Here is a 17,142-nt window from a genome sequence, read left to right as displayed (position 1 = left end):
CTCAGCAGTGACCACGGCCATTGGGCCAGCATCCTCAGTAGGATGGCAGCTTCTTAATTGGTCGGTGGTGGGTAAAATGCCGCCCAGGATTCCGCTGCCTGTCCGTGTGGGGTTAGGTCTCATTTTCCATCCAGGTGGTGGGAGTTCTTACGTCTAGAGAAAAGTCCAACATATCTTGCAACATCAATGCAAAAGATCCATGTGTCAGTTACACTATGCTTACACTCCACACCACGCCATCGTCAGTGCTTCAGTGTAGCACCCCTACTACTCCTGACTCCAGAGAGGAATATTTTGACTTACTTTCAGGGGTCTCCTGTTTTTTTCAACCAACCTTGTATGAGAATCTGTGGTGACTTCTCCACTCTCTAGGCCATTCAATTGGTCAACAGTTGGATTAAAACTCATGACTGCAGAAAAACCAGGATAAATCAAAACATCCTGAATATAAATACATAAATCCTGTTTTACATTTATTAGGAGAGCCATTTTAAATTCTTCTATAGCAAGAGGTTTTCCTATTCTCACACGTGAGCGTATCGAGGATATTTCCAAAAAAACTAACTCTAGTTTCACTAAACCCTAATAAATCAGCAGAATATTAATAATGGATTTGTCAAGAAAAGTAATTGCAAAGTTACATTGCAAAATGCTGCCAGGAAAATAATGGAGCGTTGAAAATGGAAAGGCAGCTGATTCCTGCTCTTGCATCCTTTCATATACAAGACCATAATAGGCAAGGTTCACAATAGCCGAATTAATAAAATAAACATTTCTACTAATGATGATGCAAAGACATAGTCCAAAGGATACAAACCTGTCAAAACAAACAGTGCTTTTACATAGATGTATAGCTAAATGTTAATACTTGAATTCCTTTACGGCTAAACCTGCATGAAGAATATTTTCAAACCCTAGAGTACTGGCATCAGATTAGTTATAACAGGCTCAATTCTCACTAAGTGTAATCTCCGGTGGGAAACGAGATGCAATTCTTGCGGGTGGATCAGCGCAGTCGACCCACACTTCGAAGGTTTTTTGGAAGCAGAGGAATTCACGCCACAGGACCTGAAGAAGCCAGCAAGGTCTCATCAGAGATTGGGGGCACCATTTTTAAAGGACGCCACGATCTCAGAATAACACTGCAGAGACACCAAAGGTTTTTAAAGCTGCAGAGGGAAGGCTTGCCACACAACCCCCATTGTGGAAAAGATCCCCGATCTGAGTTCCTCAAGCCTGGACTGAGCCCCAGGTGGGTTTGATGCCCAATGAAGATCCCATTTTGGTCCTCATGCCTGATTCAATGGGACAGCGGGAATCCTAGCTAAGGCTAACAGCACCTGGGAATCGCACCCAACCTTTCTGTAACATTTTTCAGCAGTTATTGTACCCAACATCCAATCGCTACTCTTCACTTGAGAGCAAATAGAATTACTTAATTGTTGCAATTTATTCCTGTTCCAATCTGGAATGAACAGCAGTCTGTTCTATGGAAACGAGTAAATGTCTGAATAATTTCCAACCCTCTTACTTTCTTGCACAGCCTATGATGCTGGAGCATTGCATGGTAAATCTAATGGAGTAGATTTTTAACATGGCACTATCAGTTAAATTGGCTATCGGTCATCTGGCCTTTCATTCCTCTTTTCAGTTCCTCATTACTGCACCGTCAGTAAAATTACCTGGTTCCCTCTCCATAATATTGCTTGACTTCAGCCCTGTCTCAGCTCATCTGCTGCTGAAACCCTCACCCTTTGTTACCTCTAGATTCAACTCTTCTGACAATCTCTTGGATGGTCTCACATACTGTAACCTTAAGGTCATCCCAAAGTTCTGCTGTCACTGTCACATTGAGACCTGTTCCTCTATCACTGACCTACATTGGTTCCCATTCAAGGAAAGTGTTTATTTTAAAAATTATCACCCTTGTTTTCAAATCCCTCCGTGGCCTCACTGCTCCTTATCTCTGTAATCACCGCCAACCACACAACCCTCCAAGCTCTATGCTGCTCTACTTCTGGCCTCTTGTGTATTCCCAATAAAAATCATCCTGCTATTGGTGATTGTGGCTTCAGTTACCTCGGCCCCAAGTTCGAGAATTCCCCTCCCTGCATATCACTCTCTCTCTACCTCACTTACTTCCTTTAAGACATTTCTTAAAACAAACCTCTTTGACCTAGATTTTGGAGATCTGTCCTAATATCTGTCTGTGCGGAGTCTGCACGTTCTCCCAGTGCCTGCGTGGGTTTCCTCCGGGTTCTCCAGTTTCCTCCCTCAAGTCCCGAAAGACGTGCTGTTAGGTGATTTGGACATTCTGAATTCTCCCTCCGTGTCCCCGAACAGGCGCTGGAGTGTGGCGACTGGGGGATTTTCACAGTAACTTCATTGCCGTGTTAATGTCAGCCTACTTGTGACACTAATAAAGATTATTATTATATCTCCTTATGAGGCTCCATGTGCACCTTGTTTTATAATGCTCCTGAGCAACACCTTGGGAAGTTTCATTATGCTAAAGGTGCGAGATAAGTTGCTGTTGTACAACACCAGCTTTACACCCCAGGGCCATGTTAAAACGTTACCCCAACACCTCCAATCGTATTGATGCAGTTCCCTGGAAAATGTCCCCATCAGACCACCTGTGTAATGATACAATGTTTTAAGCTGAGATGGGGATTTGTAGATTTTTTTTTAAAATATATTTTTCTTACAAATTTTTCAATAACAATACTTTCCATCTTACAGACAATGCCCCCCCCCCCCCCCCCGTAACAAAGAAAAGAAAAAGAACTCGCGTGGCAAGACATGAACATGGCAAGTCAATAAAATACAGAACTTTGTACATTGGATTCTTCCCGTACATGTCAGTTTCCGGATCATTCATGTGCTTTCTTGCTCACATGCCCCCCACAGGGCCCCCCCCCCCCCACACGAACGATGTCCCCCCCCCTCTGGGTTGCTGTTGCTGCTGTCCGACCTTCATCTAACACTCCGCGAGATGATCTAGGAACGGTTGCCACCGCCTGCGCAGACCCTCTCAAGGCAAACTTTATCCTCTCTAACTTGTCGACGAGAGCAGCAGCGGTGCCGTCACCAGCGCCCCCAGGCTCGTTCCTTTGCAGGACGCCATCTCCAACCTCTTCCACGCCACCCCCTCTCCCTCCATCACCCACTTACGGATCATTGCCACGTTGGCTGCCCAATAATAACCACCCAGATTCGGCAATGCCAACCCTCCTCTATCTCTGCTACGCTCCAAGAACCCTCTCCTTACCCACGGGGTCTTGCTCGCCCACACAAATCCTGTAATGCTCCTGCTTACCCTGTTAAAAAAGGCCTTAGTAATCACAATTGGGAGGCATTGGAATACAAAAAGAAATCTCGGGAGGACCACCATTTTAACCGACTGTACTGTACCCGCCAGCGAGAGTGGCAACATGTCCCACCTTTTAAAATCGTCCTCCATCTGTTTCACCAATCGCGTCAAATTGAGTTTATGCAGTGCCCCCCAGCTCCTAGCTACCTGAATCCCCAAGTATCGAAAGCTCCTTTCTGCCCTCCTCAACGGTAGGTCCTCTATCCCTCTTAGCTGGTCCCCCAGATGGATCACAAAGAGCTCACTCTTTCCCACATTGAGCTTATAGCCCGAAAAGTCTCCAAACTCCCGTAGGATCTGCATTACCTCAACCATCCCCTCCACTGGATCCGTCACATACAGCAACAGGTCGTCTGCATACAGCGACACTCGATGTTCCTCTCCCCCTCGAACCACCCCCTTCCATTTCCCCGACTCCCGGAACGCCATGGCCAAAGGTTCAATTGCTAATGCGAACAGCAGAGGGGACAGGGGGCACCCCTGCCTCGTCCCTCGGTACAGCCGGAAATACTCCGACCTCTGCCGGTTCGTGACCACATCTCCTATCTTAGGCCAGTCCCGTGCTTGCGCCTCCCACTCCCTCCAGTCCCCCAGGCAGGGAAGCCCCACCCCGACCACCTCTTCCATTTTCAGTTCCCCCTCGGACAGTGCAGCAACAACCCTAGAATCCCCCCCCCTCCACCCCCCTCCCCCGCTAGATCCACATCTAGCACTTTTGCTCCCCCATATTACTTCCGTGAGTCAGCTGACCTCTGCTGACCCCGGCTTCCCCCGCCTTCCCGTTGATCTCCCCTGTGTGGGAGTCTCTCCTCCTCCTTACCTTCCTCCATCCCCCCCCCTTTTGGCGCGGGAAAAGAGCCTGCGCTTTCCTGAACCAGCCTCGCCCCCTGTGGCGCAGCTCCTGTTGCGGCCATCATCCCAGTTCCCTCATCCCCGAGTTTCACCTCCCTCCAGGACCGACGCCCACATTCCCCATCATCATCATTTTGTCTACAGGCAGGAAAAAAGGAAATTTTAGGAATTTTAACCAGAACTCTACCCACATCCCCATCCATCATCCCACCCACAAAATATTCTTTACCCATATTTACAACCCCATAAACAACCACATCCCCTCAGTTCGAGTCCAGTTTTTCCGTCTGTATAAAGGTCCAAGCCTCTTCTGGCGTTTCAAAATAATGGTGTCGGTCCTGATAAGTGACCCACAGTCGCGCAGGCTGCAGCATGCCGAACCTGACTCTTTTTCTATGTAGCACCGCCTTGGCCTGGTTGAAGCCAGCTCTCCTCTTTGCCACGTCCGCGCTCCAATCCTGGTATACTCGGATCACCGCGTTCTCCCATCTGCTGCTCCGCACCTTCTTGGCCCATCTCAGCACACTTTCTTTATCCACGAAGCGATGGAACCTTGCCACTATCGCCCTTGGTGGCTCATCTGCCTTGGGTCTCCTCGCCAGGACCCGGTGAGCCCCTTCCAGCTCCAGGGGGGTCGGAGAGGCCTCCGCACCCATCAGCGAATGGAGCATCGTACTCACGTACGCCCCAGCATCAGCTCCCTCCACTCCTTCGGGAAGACCCAGAATCCGGAGGTTCTTCCTCCTCGACCTGTTCTCCAGGACCTCAATTCTCTCGGCCCACCTCCTGTGCGCCTCCATTTTTACCGCCAGGCCCTGGATATCGTCCTCGTTAGTGTTCACCTTATCGTTCACCTCACGAAGCTCCACCGCCTGGGTCGTCTGGGTCTCCTTCAGCCCCTCGATCGCCAACAGCATCGACGCCAGCACCTCCTTTTTCAGCACCTCCACGCATCTCATGAAGAACTCCTGCTGGTCTGGCCCCCACGCTGCCTGCACTCCGCCCTCCGCCATCTTGCCTTCTTCTCCCCGTTTTGTTCTCTGCTCCATGGCCTCTTTCCTCGCTGCTCCACCGCTGCTCCCTGCCAAATCTTGTGGGGGTTGCTCCTTCCCACACGGGATCAGTCAGAAAAAAACTCCGTTGGGGCTCCTCTGGTGAGCCCGAAAGTCCGTTTTCGCAGGAGCTGCCGAAACGCGCGGCTTAGCTCCGCATCGCCGCAACCGGAAGTCCGATTTGTAGAATTTGTTCGCAAATAGATTATTTTTTAAATATACTTTGTAATATGTTGGGGAGTACCCTGTGGCACTGCCTCTCACTATAGGTCGGAGGATGCACTGCTACATGAGGACAGATCCACCAGAAGCTGCAGTGGAACCACAAGGAAAAGCAAGCCAACTCAAGCTTGAAAAATAATGCTGTGTTCACAACGCACACCATTATTTCATAGTTTAATGAGGATATGGGGAGTCCACATCGTGGAAAAATAAGAACAAAGTTTTATTTACAAACAATGTATAAACACTTCCCGGTAGACCCCTACCGGTTTCCTTCTTAGTGGGTGCCTTACTGGCCATCCTTATGTACACTGGGTAACTGAGATACCCCGCCCATAGCGGGGGAGCTCGTATCCCACAAGGAGCATGGGGGAGACAAGCATTCCCACCCTGTAGCTCGCATGTGGGATATTGCACATACATAAACCCCTGGGCATGTTGGCCGAGTTAAAAGATAAGAATGAATTATGACTCTCCAGAATGTGCAGATGATTTAGACAGCTCTGACATTTGCTTTGCACAAATGGCATCTCATCCTTAATCTCTCTGAGATTCAAATTTCACATTTAAAATGTTTTTACTAACTTTTCCTTTCAATCTCTTCCATTTGTCTCGCACAATACAATCTTTCTTTCCCTCCCTTTATTTCTCCTTCTTTACCTGATTTGATTCTAATTAACTCTCCTCTGCTCTTCCTCTGTTGCTTTCTCAAGCTTTAAATCACAATGGTTAAGGAGATAGACACATGGTCCCACTGCTCCCTAAGGTCTCAACCGGGACCTGGGATTCATGTCGCATTACATTCATCCGCCACCATCTGGCCTGCGAAATCCTACCAACTGTCCTGGCTTGACACAGTTCACACCTCTTTAACCTGGAGTTACCCCATCTCTGGATCTGTAAAGATTTAATCACCTGCTAATGCTCGCATTCCAAGCATTGTCTGGCATCTTTGAATCTGTCTATATATATGTTTCTGGAACATACCGGAGGAAGGAGCGGCGCTCCGAAAACTGGTGACATCGAAACAAACCTGTTGGACTATAACCTGGTGTTGTAAGACTTCTTACTGTGCTCACCACAGTCCAACGCCGGCATCTCCACATCAAAAAAAGAAAGACAACGCTGCTTCTGTAATTTGATACTTATCATACTTTCTGTTTAATTTCTGAATATAAAACAGAATATATATCATTAAATCTTCTTTTGGCTAACCTGTCATCAGATACAATGTCAGCAGAAATATTTGCATATATATCATCTTAACGTTTTTCATCGTTTATTGTTTGTATTTATAATATGTGTTTGAAATTCAAATTGTTCATATTGACTCTCACACAGGATTCAGTAATAGCTTCTATGCTCCTGTTGAAATGTTGTGGGTCTGGCTGACTATAAAAAGTAATCACAGCACAATTCAGATGGCAAACCGGTTTCCAGACACTTTTTGTCCGCAGATATTTGTCAATTTTCGGGACTGGCATCATATGCCATAGCATGTCTGTATCATTCTCTTCATTGGCAAATAGGAACCTAGAACACATGAGCGTAATCTCGGGATAAGGGGCCGATCATTCAGGGCTGAGATGAAGAGAAATTATTTCACTCAAATGGTTGTGAATCTTTGAAATTCTCTACCTCAGAGGGTCCTGGATGCTCCATCATTGAACAGATTTAAGGCTGGGAGAGACAGATTTTTTTTTGTCTCTCAGTGAATCCAGGTCTATGGGGAGTGGGCAGGAAAGTGGGTCTGAAGCCGAAGATAAGCCATAATCATATGGTCAGGCGCAGGGGGCAAGATTTGCATTGTGATGGGGAGGGGACTTCCAATGGACATTGCGGGGCATCTCCATTGTGCACTTACCCTCTTGACCCACCACGGGGTCCATTGCATCAGTACAATGCTTGAAAATACCTGCACAAATTTATGCCTGCGTGAATCCCGGCTGGGAGGGCTAGAGCATTGCAGAGGGCTGGAGAATCAGGGTTTCAGCCTGTTAATTGGACGCAAATAGATGCAAATTATTCATTTGCATCCTCCGACTGGCACAGAGTGTGTAGCTCGCTGCCGTTGTCGGCAGGGGGCTGGAGCATCGGAACGGGCGCCGATCCCGTTTTTAAGCTGATGCTTGATTCTCTGCCAGATTGGTAACAAAGAACAAAGAACAAAGAAAAGTCCAGCACAGGAACAGGTCCTTCAGCCCTCCAAGCCAGTGCCGACCATGCTGCCTGACTAAACTACAATCTTCTACACTTCCTGGGTCAGTATCCCTCTATTCCCATCCTATTCATGTATTTGTCAAGATGTCCCTTAAATTCCACTATCGTCCCTGCTTCCACCACCTCCTCCGGCAGCGACCAGGCACCCACTACCCTCTGTGTAAAAAACCTGCCTCGTACATCTACTCTAAACCTTGCCCCTCTGGCATCCGGGCAATAGTAAGGGATGATATTGGTGCTATGGAGGACAAGGTTGAATCAATTTGGGTGGAAATCAGGAATAGTAAGGCGAAAAGGTCACTGATAGGAGTAGGCAACCAAATAGTAACAGGATGGTAGGGCAGGCAATAAGCAAAGAAATAACGGATGCATGTAGAAATGGTACAGCGGTTATCATGGGAGATTTTAATCTGCATGTCGATTGGTTTAACCAGGTTGGTAAAGGCAGCCTTGAGGAGGAGTTTATAGAATGTGCCCGGGATAATTTCCTGGAACAGTATGTAATGGAACCTACAAGGGAACAAGCGGTCCTAGATCTGGTCCTGTGTAATGAGGCAGGATTGATTAATGATCTCATAGTTCGGGATCCTCTTGGAAGGACCACAATATGGTGGAATTTAAAATACAGTTGGAGGATGACAAGGTAAAATCAAACACTAGTGTTTTGTGCTTAAACAAAGGCGATTACAATGGGATGAGAGAAGAACTAGCTAAGGTAAACTGGGAGCAAAGACTTCATGGTGAAGCAGTTGAGGAACAGTGGAGAACCTTCCGAGCGATCTTTCACAGTGTTCAGAAAAGGTTCATACCGACAAAAAAGAAAGACGGTAGAAAGGGGAAAAATCGACCGTGGATATCTAAGGAGGTGAGGGAGAGTATCAAATTGAAGGAAAAAACATACAAAGTGGCAAAAATTAGTGGGAGACTAGAGGACTGGGAAGTCTTTAGGAGACAACAGAAAGCTACTAAAAAAGCCATAAAGAAGAGTAAGGTAGACTATGAAAGTAAACTGGCTCAGAACATAAAAGCAGATAGTAAAAGCTTCTACAAATATATAAGACAAAAAAGAGTGGCTAAGGTAAATATTGGTCCTTTGGAAGATGAGAAGGGAGATTTAATAATAGGAGACGGGGAAATGGCTGAGGAGCTGAACAGGTTTTTTGGGTCAGTCTTCACAGTGGAGGACACAAATAACATGCCAGTGACTGATGGAAATAAGGATATGATAGGTGAGGACCTTGAGATGATTGTAATCACTAAGGAGGCAGTATTGGGCAAGCTAATGGGGCTAAAGGTAGACAAGTCTCCTGGCCCTGATGGGATGCATCCCAGAGTGTTAAAAGAGATGGCTAGGGAAATTGTAAACGCACTAGTGATAATTTATCAAAATTCACTAGACTCTGGGGTGGTCCCAGAGGATTGGAAAGTAGCAAACGTGACACCACTGTTTAAAAAAGGAGGTCGGCAGAAAGCGGGTAATTATAGGCCGGTAAGCTTAACTTCGGTTGTAGGGAAAATGCTGGAATCTATCATTAAGGAGGAAATAGCGGGGCACCTGGAGGGAAATTGTCCCATTGGGCAGACACAGCATGGGTTCACAAAGGGTAGGTCGTGTCTGACTAATTTGGTAGAATTTTTTGAGGCCGTTACCAGTGCAGTAGATAACGGGGAGCCAATGAATGTGGTATATCTGGATTTCCAGAAAGCTTTTGACAAGGTGCCACACAAAAGGTTGCTGCATAAACTAAAGATGCATGGCATTGAGGGTAAAGTGGTAGCATGGGTAGAGGATTGGTTAACTAACAGAAAGCAGAGAGTGGGGATAAATGGGTGTTTCTCTGGTTGGCAACCTGTAACTAGTGGGGTCCCTCAAGGATCAGTGTTGGGCCCGCAGTTGTTCACAATTTACATAGACGATTTAGAGTTGGGGACCAAGTGCAATGTGTCAAAGTTTGCAGACGACACTAAGATGAGTGGTAAAGCAAAAAGGGCAGAGGATACCGGAAGTCTGCAGAAGGATTTGGATAGGTTAGGTGAATGGGCTAGGGTCTGGCAGATGGAATTCAATGTTGCCAAGTGTGAGGCTATCCATTTTGGGGGGAATAACAGCAGAATGGATTATTATTTAAACGGTAAGATGTTAAAACATGCTGCTGTGCAGAGGGACCTGGGTGTGCTGGTGCACGAGTCGCAAAAAGTTGGTGTGCAGGTGCAACAGGTGATTAAGAAGGCTAATTGAGTTTTGTCTTTCATTGCTAGAGGGATGGAGTTCAAGACTAGTGAGGTTATGCTGCAATTGTATAGGGTGTTGGTGAGGCCGCATCTGGAGTATTGTGTTCAGTTTTGGTCTCCTTACCTGAGAAAGGACATTTTGGCACTGGAGGGAGTGCAGAGGAGATTCACTAGGTTGATCCCAGAGTTGAGGGGATTAGATTATGACGAGAGGTTGAGTAGACTGAGACTGTACTCATTGGGGTTTAGAAGGATGCGGGGGGATCTTATTGAGACATATAAAATTATGAAGGGAATAGATAGGATAGATGCGGGCAGGTTGTTTCCACTGGTCGGGGAAAGCAGAACTAGGGGGCATAGCCTCAAAATAAGGGGAGGTTGATTTAGGACAGAGTGTAGGAGGAACTTCTTCATCCAAAGGGTTGTGAATCTCTGGAATTCCTTGCCCAGTGAAGCAGTTGAGGCTCCTTCTTTAAACGTTTTTAAGAAAAAGATAGATGCCTTTCTAAAGAATAAAGGGATTCGGGGATATGGTGTACGGGCCGGAGAGTGGAGCTGAGTCCACAAAGATCAGCCATGATCACATTAAATGGTGGAGCAGGCTCGAGGGGCCAGATGGCCTACTCCTGTTCCTAGTTCTTATGTTATGTTCTCACCTTAAACCTATGCCCCCTAGTAATTGACCCCTCTACTCTGGGGAAAAGCCTCTGACTATCCACTCTGTCTATGCCCCTCATAATTTTGTATACCTCTGTCAGGTCGCCCCTCAACCTCCGTCGTTCCAGTGAGAACAAACCGAGTTCATTCAACCGCTCCTCATAACTAATGCCCTCCATACCAGGCAACATTCTGGTAAATCTCTTCTGCACCCTCTCTAAAGCCTCTACATCCTTCTGGTAGTGTGGCGACCAGAATTGAGCACTATACTCCAAGTGTAGCCTAACTAAGGTTCTGCAAAGCTGCAACATGACTTGCCAATTCTTGTACTCAATGCCCCGGCCAATGAAGGCAAGCATGCCGTATGCCTTCTTGACTACCTTCTCCACCTGTCTTGCCCCTTTCAGTGACCTGTGGACCTGTACACGAAGATCTCTCTGACTTTCAATACTCTTGAGGGTTCTACCATTCACTGTATATTCCCTACCTGCATTAGACCTTCCAAAATGCATTACCTCACATTTATCCGGATTAAACAGCATCTGCCATCACTCCGCCCAAGTCTCCAAACAATCTAAATCCTGCTGTATCCTCTGACAGTCCTCATCGCTATCCGCAATTCTACTAACCTTTGTGTCGTCTGCAAACGTACTAATCAGACCAGTTACACTTTCCTCCAAATCATTATATACTACAAACAGCAAAGGTCCCAGCACTGATCCCTGCGGAACACCACTGGTCACAGCCCTCCAATTAGAAAAGCATCCTTCCATTGCTACTCTCTGCCTTCTATGACCTAGACAGTTCTGTATCCACCTTGCCAGCTCACCCCTGATCCCGTGTGACTTCACCTTTTGTACTAGTCTACGATGAAGGACCTTGTCAAAGGCCTTACTGAAGTCCATATAGACAACATCCACTGCCCTACCTGCATCAATCACCTTTGTGACCTCTTCGAAAAACTCTATCAAGTTAGTGAAACACGACCACCCCTTCACAAAACCATGCTGCCTCTCACTAATACGTCCATTTGCTTCCAAATGGGAGTAGATCCTGTCTCGAAGAATTCTCTCCAGTAATTTCCCTACCACTGACGTAAGGCTCACCTCTCCTGTTTAGATGCAACCCGTCCTTCTTATATAGGTCACTTCAGGTTTCCCCCCCCCCCCCCCACCCCCCTCACACAATTTGAAAAGGTAATAAAAGTAAAAATGAGTAAAAATCACTTACTTACCTTCCGAGGGTCTCAGGTGCTCTCTGGTACTCTCCCTGCTGATTAAAAGTTACATGCCAGAAGAAAGAGAGAGAACAAAACAGTAGGGAAAAAGCACCTTCTCCCACTCTGCACCGAATCACCTCACTGCACCAAATTACCAAGTTCCAAATTCCCACTCTGGATGTGTGTCACTCACTCAAGCTGTGTCTCTTTAACCTGCGCAAAGTTTACTGATTGCGCTTTCTGTCTGTCTTTTATACAGACTTCAGCTGACTAGGGTGACTCACACTACTTAAATTTCAAAGAGAAGAATACAATGTGCACTTTTGTGCCCCTAAACAGCCCTCAGGTGACTGACAGATAACTGCCTCTCAGCAATTAGGGTGGGGGCAGCTTCAGCCAATCAGACACTAATCTACACACTGCACTTTTGACTGAAAAACAGCAGAACTAGACTTACCACTTACCTTTCCTGATTACCTCACTGCACCAAATGACCAAGTTCCAAATTCCCGGCTACCAGCGGCGTGCAGTGGAGAATCCACCCCCAGATGTCTGGCTTCTCACCTAGCCGACTTTAAACCCGGTTTTTGCAGTTGTCTATTTAGCTCGGAACACTTTTTCTGCTTTTACTTGAATTCTCCTGGACAGGACCTAGTTCCACTTCTCACTCTTTGTTCCTTTAACTTAACTGTCTTCCTGAGGCATACGTTTGTCCCCACACCCTGTTTTCCTGGACTTTCTTTTGTTCTTTTGGGAAGTCTGCCCCCTGCAGCTCCCTTGGCCTATCCAGCTTCCCCAGGCTCTACCTCGCAACTAACTCAAAATCTTGAAGGTGTACACAATTTCTGTCTGTGGAATTTCACTCCAATTTCACAGCTTGTCACTCTTTTTAGTAAATGTTTAAATTTGTCTTTATAGCAATATATAAAATTATGTCCAGACATTTATCATTAAAATTGGCTATGTAAACTTGTTATAGTGCGGTTATAACCTCCCATCAATGTGGTCCTGTACATCCTCCTTCATTCTCCCCCAAAACAGATTGAAACTTTCGAGACTGGGTGTAATAGATTATTATGAGGTAAGATTATTAAGGGATATGGGGCAAAGGAGGGGCAATGAAGTTGGGTAGAGATCAGCCATGATCTAAAAATTGAAAAAGCAGGGTCAAGGGGCTGAATGTCCGACTATTTTTCCTATAGTTGCAGACAGAATGCAAAATCAAAATAGATGTTGCTGTCATAGGAAGTTACAAGAGAGGGCAGTTTTATTTCTTCACATGAATTGCCATTGATGCACAAGCACAACAGTGTACAAAGTCAAATTGTAATAGGAAAAACCATACCTGTCACATTGTGATGTAGTGCTGCATTTTCAGCGTAAGGTTACTGTATGACAGCAGATAGGCTGTCGTGATTTTCTGCCATTAAATTCAGCAAGACTTTCAGGCTCTGATTAAATGAATCTCCTGACATGGCAATGCTCAATAAATGTGACACATTAACAATGCATAAAGCATTAAAAATACAGACCATCAGTTAGGGATTTTTCTTTCATACAAAAACACATACGAAATAGCCTTCCTTCATTAAGTTCTCAATGTTTCCACAATTAATTATTGGTGTGATTAATTTTATTTTAAATATTAATTTATATGTACATTATAGTCTAGCAATAATTATGGCTTTTAAAGAAAACAGATTAATGCCATTCCATACTAACTATTATAATAACATGTTGGTGTGTTTTAAACTAATTAGCATTTAAAGACTTCATAAATCTTCTTTGAACACAAACAACTCTGGCGAGATGTTCTCGATGGCAACTAAATAAATTCCTGCTGGACCTTTTTTGAGAAGATCTGCCGAAATCCTCAGCAATAAACATATTTCTGTTGTTACGGACAATGGCAGTAAGTGCAATCGATCTCAGTTCTCTTTTCTTTTAACGATGTGCAGCTTAATAAATCGGAAAAAGGGCAGATGGTACTGATTTTATATGTGTTGCTGTGAAAAGCTTGAGCTGGCAGGATCTTGGCCAGGACACTACTCGTGCCACTCCCACTCCACTGCGGTCATTTCATCAGGTGAAGACTGTCATAATATACACGCAAGTACATGATGGTGCAGAGACAGACACTGACTGACACACTGAAAGACCAATCAACACATAGAACACAGCAGCCAATCACCAGACAGGACACGGCCACTAAATAGCCAGAGGGCACTAGTTTTCCCACTCATTCGGGATTCGGGATGCAGCCTCTGAGACAGCGAGAGCCTGTGATCAGTAACACAAACATCTACCATGTGCTAGCAGTATAGTCTGGTCAGGTTAGCCTCAGGTCTCCAGTCAACCTAACATAGTGTCAACCCACAGTGCAAGTATGTTTAACAGCTCATAGCTAAATAAAATAGAGTTGAACTTCTACAAGTGTTGGTAGCCTGTCTCTCTCACTGCTCTGGTAAACGCAGTCCACGCAGACCCAGCATACCCAACACATCAAAGACATTTCTGATACAGGATTAACTTTCACCTTCACCACATGGAAGGCAATCTGGCTGAGAGAAGTGAAACGCCAGCCCATTATAGAACGTCCCTGGTTTTCATTCCACTGATTCCATTGGAATAAAACTCAGCCAGGCTCTAAGGTTCAGCCAGCCCAGATGGCAGCAAGGTGGTTGCGTCTTGGCCACCACCCGAAAAATGCCACCGCAGGGTCCTGCAGCCTGTTGGAGCAGGATCAGCACAACAGTATGAATCTGATCCTATTTCCAGTTCTCTCCAGCTTTGACAAGGAGACATCCAGACTCGAAATGATATATCCCTTGTCTCTCCACAGATGCTGCCAGGCCTGCTGAGATTGTCCAGTACTTTCTGCTTTGTTTAAATAATTGTGGGTTGCATACCAGGTTAAAAAAGAGACGAGTAGTGGCAGAGCTCATGAAAGCGACGCTGCTCCCATGCTTACATCATGCGACTCCTCCATGAGAATGTTATTAATAAAAATTCTGCCCGTGATTTTCCCATGTTGTGCCTGGCGCCAATTCCGTTGTAGGGAGGAGATCCAAAACAGGCTTTGTGCCAGGCACAGAGCCGCACGTGAGTCACTCGACCCGTGGTGCCCGGCGTGATGTGAATTGAGGCATGTTTGAGGCCGCATTCTCCCGGCTCCTGGGAGTCACCAACCGCACCAGTGAGGCGTCGCCTGGGCGCTGATTAGTACAGGTCTCCAAAAGTAGAGACCAGGCGTGATAGCCAAGCCGGGAGGCTCTGAGGCTATTGGAGGCACTCCCGCCATCCGGGTGGTCGGGACAGGGTAGTACCAACAGAGGCACCATGAAGGTTGGGGAGGTGAAACGGCATCCTGAAAGGGAAGGGACTGAAATGGGGGAGGGGCGATGGCCCGATGCCCACAAGGATGGATGGATGTGGGGCAAGGTCATCCACATGCGAGGGTGGTGAGTAGGACCCAGCTAACTTTTAATGATGGTGGGAGGTTGCCCGTGGAGGTCAAGGGTTGGGGGTATTACCCACGTTTCAGGGAGGGTTGCATTGTCTGAGTGGGGGATGTGGGGTGTGGTAGTCACCACTAGCTGTATTATACGTATTACGGTAAGACACATATACTACAGGTATATGGGTAAATCCCTGCCTGCTGACTCCGCCCAGTAGGCGGAGTATAAAAGTGTGTGCTCGCCGGTGCTGCAGCCATTCTGGTGGCAGCTACAGGAGGCACAACATCTTTACTCAACAAAGCCTCGATTATTCACTACTCTCGTCTTTGTGGTAATTGATAGTGCATCATGGGGGATCCTCGATTTCACTTTGAGATTGGGGCACCCTTTCAAAACAATGCGCCGATCTCTGAGGAGCCGGTCTGGCCAGCAAGTTTACTTCGCCACTGCAGAAGAAAATTCTAAATGTGAGATTGGCCAGTCAGAAACTCCCCAAACCCTATAAAATTGACTGAGGGCTGGATTCTCCATTCTGGAGTCTAAATGCTGCCACCGGGACTGGATTGGTGGTGTTCTATGATCTCGATAGCGGCCCAATTCAGGACATGCAAATGGACCGGCACAACATGGAACTAGTGCAATTCCAACCAACACCGATGTCGGATTCAGTGCTGTCGGGATTGGCACTCGATAGCCTGTCAAGCTGGAGCTGCACTCCATTCCTCACACATTCTCATTCCAGCCAAGAAGACACCACCCTGGAAAGCGGCCCTGAGGTTCACTGATGCAGAGTTCGAGACACTGCCATGGAGGAGAGGTGGGACACCCTGTTGCCTGCGCTGGGAAGGAGGCTGCCACCTGCAGATGTCAACCGGACCGGGGCGCAGGTGGCAGAGGCCGTGAGTGCGTGCTGTGGGCCCCACCATGAGGACTGGGCAGCAGTGCAGGAAGAAGCTGCACAATCTTCTCAGGGCGTACCAGTTGACTCACCAGCCCCATGCCCCTGGTACCACCCCGACCCACACACCACCTGCATAGGGCGACAGTACGCCACCGCCGGCAGTCCCCTCGCACCCCCCCTGCACCACATGCCAACACCCATACTGCCCGCCATGGCCGGGTGCTCCGCACACATTGGGGACCAGCTGTAGACGCCCTACGCTGCCCGCGTCGGAATATCTCAAACTGTACATTGTATGTCCCCCCCCCCCAGTAGAAAGCAGCCTACAACCGCCAGGAGTGAGAACAGGCCAGGGAGCCCACTGGACCTGCAGCCCCTCACTGTGACGGAGCAGAAGGCGTTGCACCTGGTTGGTGGAGTGCAGAGTGGGAGGTCACAGAGGAAGAGGCCGGCTTGAGGCAGCCAGGCAAGCCCCTGATGCATTGCGATGTACCTATGGAATGTGAGTCACTCCTCCCCTCACACCACACCCACCCACGGTCACGCATGAATCTTGTATTGTGTCTTGCAGGGTCACCACCAGATGATGGGGATTCAGCCAGTGTCCCCTGCCCCCAGCTGCAACCCCGTGACTCACCGCGTGATGGGGCAGGGCCGTCCAGGGTCCCTCCCCACCCTCAGCTGCAACCGCATGACTCACCGGGTGATGGAGCAGGGCCTTCCAGGGTCTCCCTCCCCCCCCCAGCTGCAACCTCGCGACATCCCAGAGGACACATCCGGGAATTTGGAGAAGCTCCTGCGCACTATGTGGTGCACACCACATACATGCAGCGGTACATCAGGTGGAGGTAGGAACCCCCAAGGGAGCGGACAGTCGGAGGGTGGCCCGACACCAGGGACTAGCTGTCCAGACAGGCCTTACGCTTCTGGAAAGGGCAGTCCCAACAATGCTGGAG

This window comes from Scyliorhinus torazame, chromosome 16 (genome assembly GCF_047496885.1).
Source record: "Scyliorhinus torazame isolate Kashiwa2021f chromosome 16, sScyTor2.1, whole genome shotgun sequence".
In the NCBI taxonomy this organism is placed as follows: domain Eukaryota; kingdom Metazoa; phylum Chordata; class Chondrichthyes; order Carcharhiniformes; family Scyliorhinidae; genus Scyliorhinus; species Scyliorhinus torazame.
Note: the sequence above shows the minus strand (reverse complement) of the source record.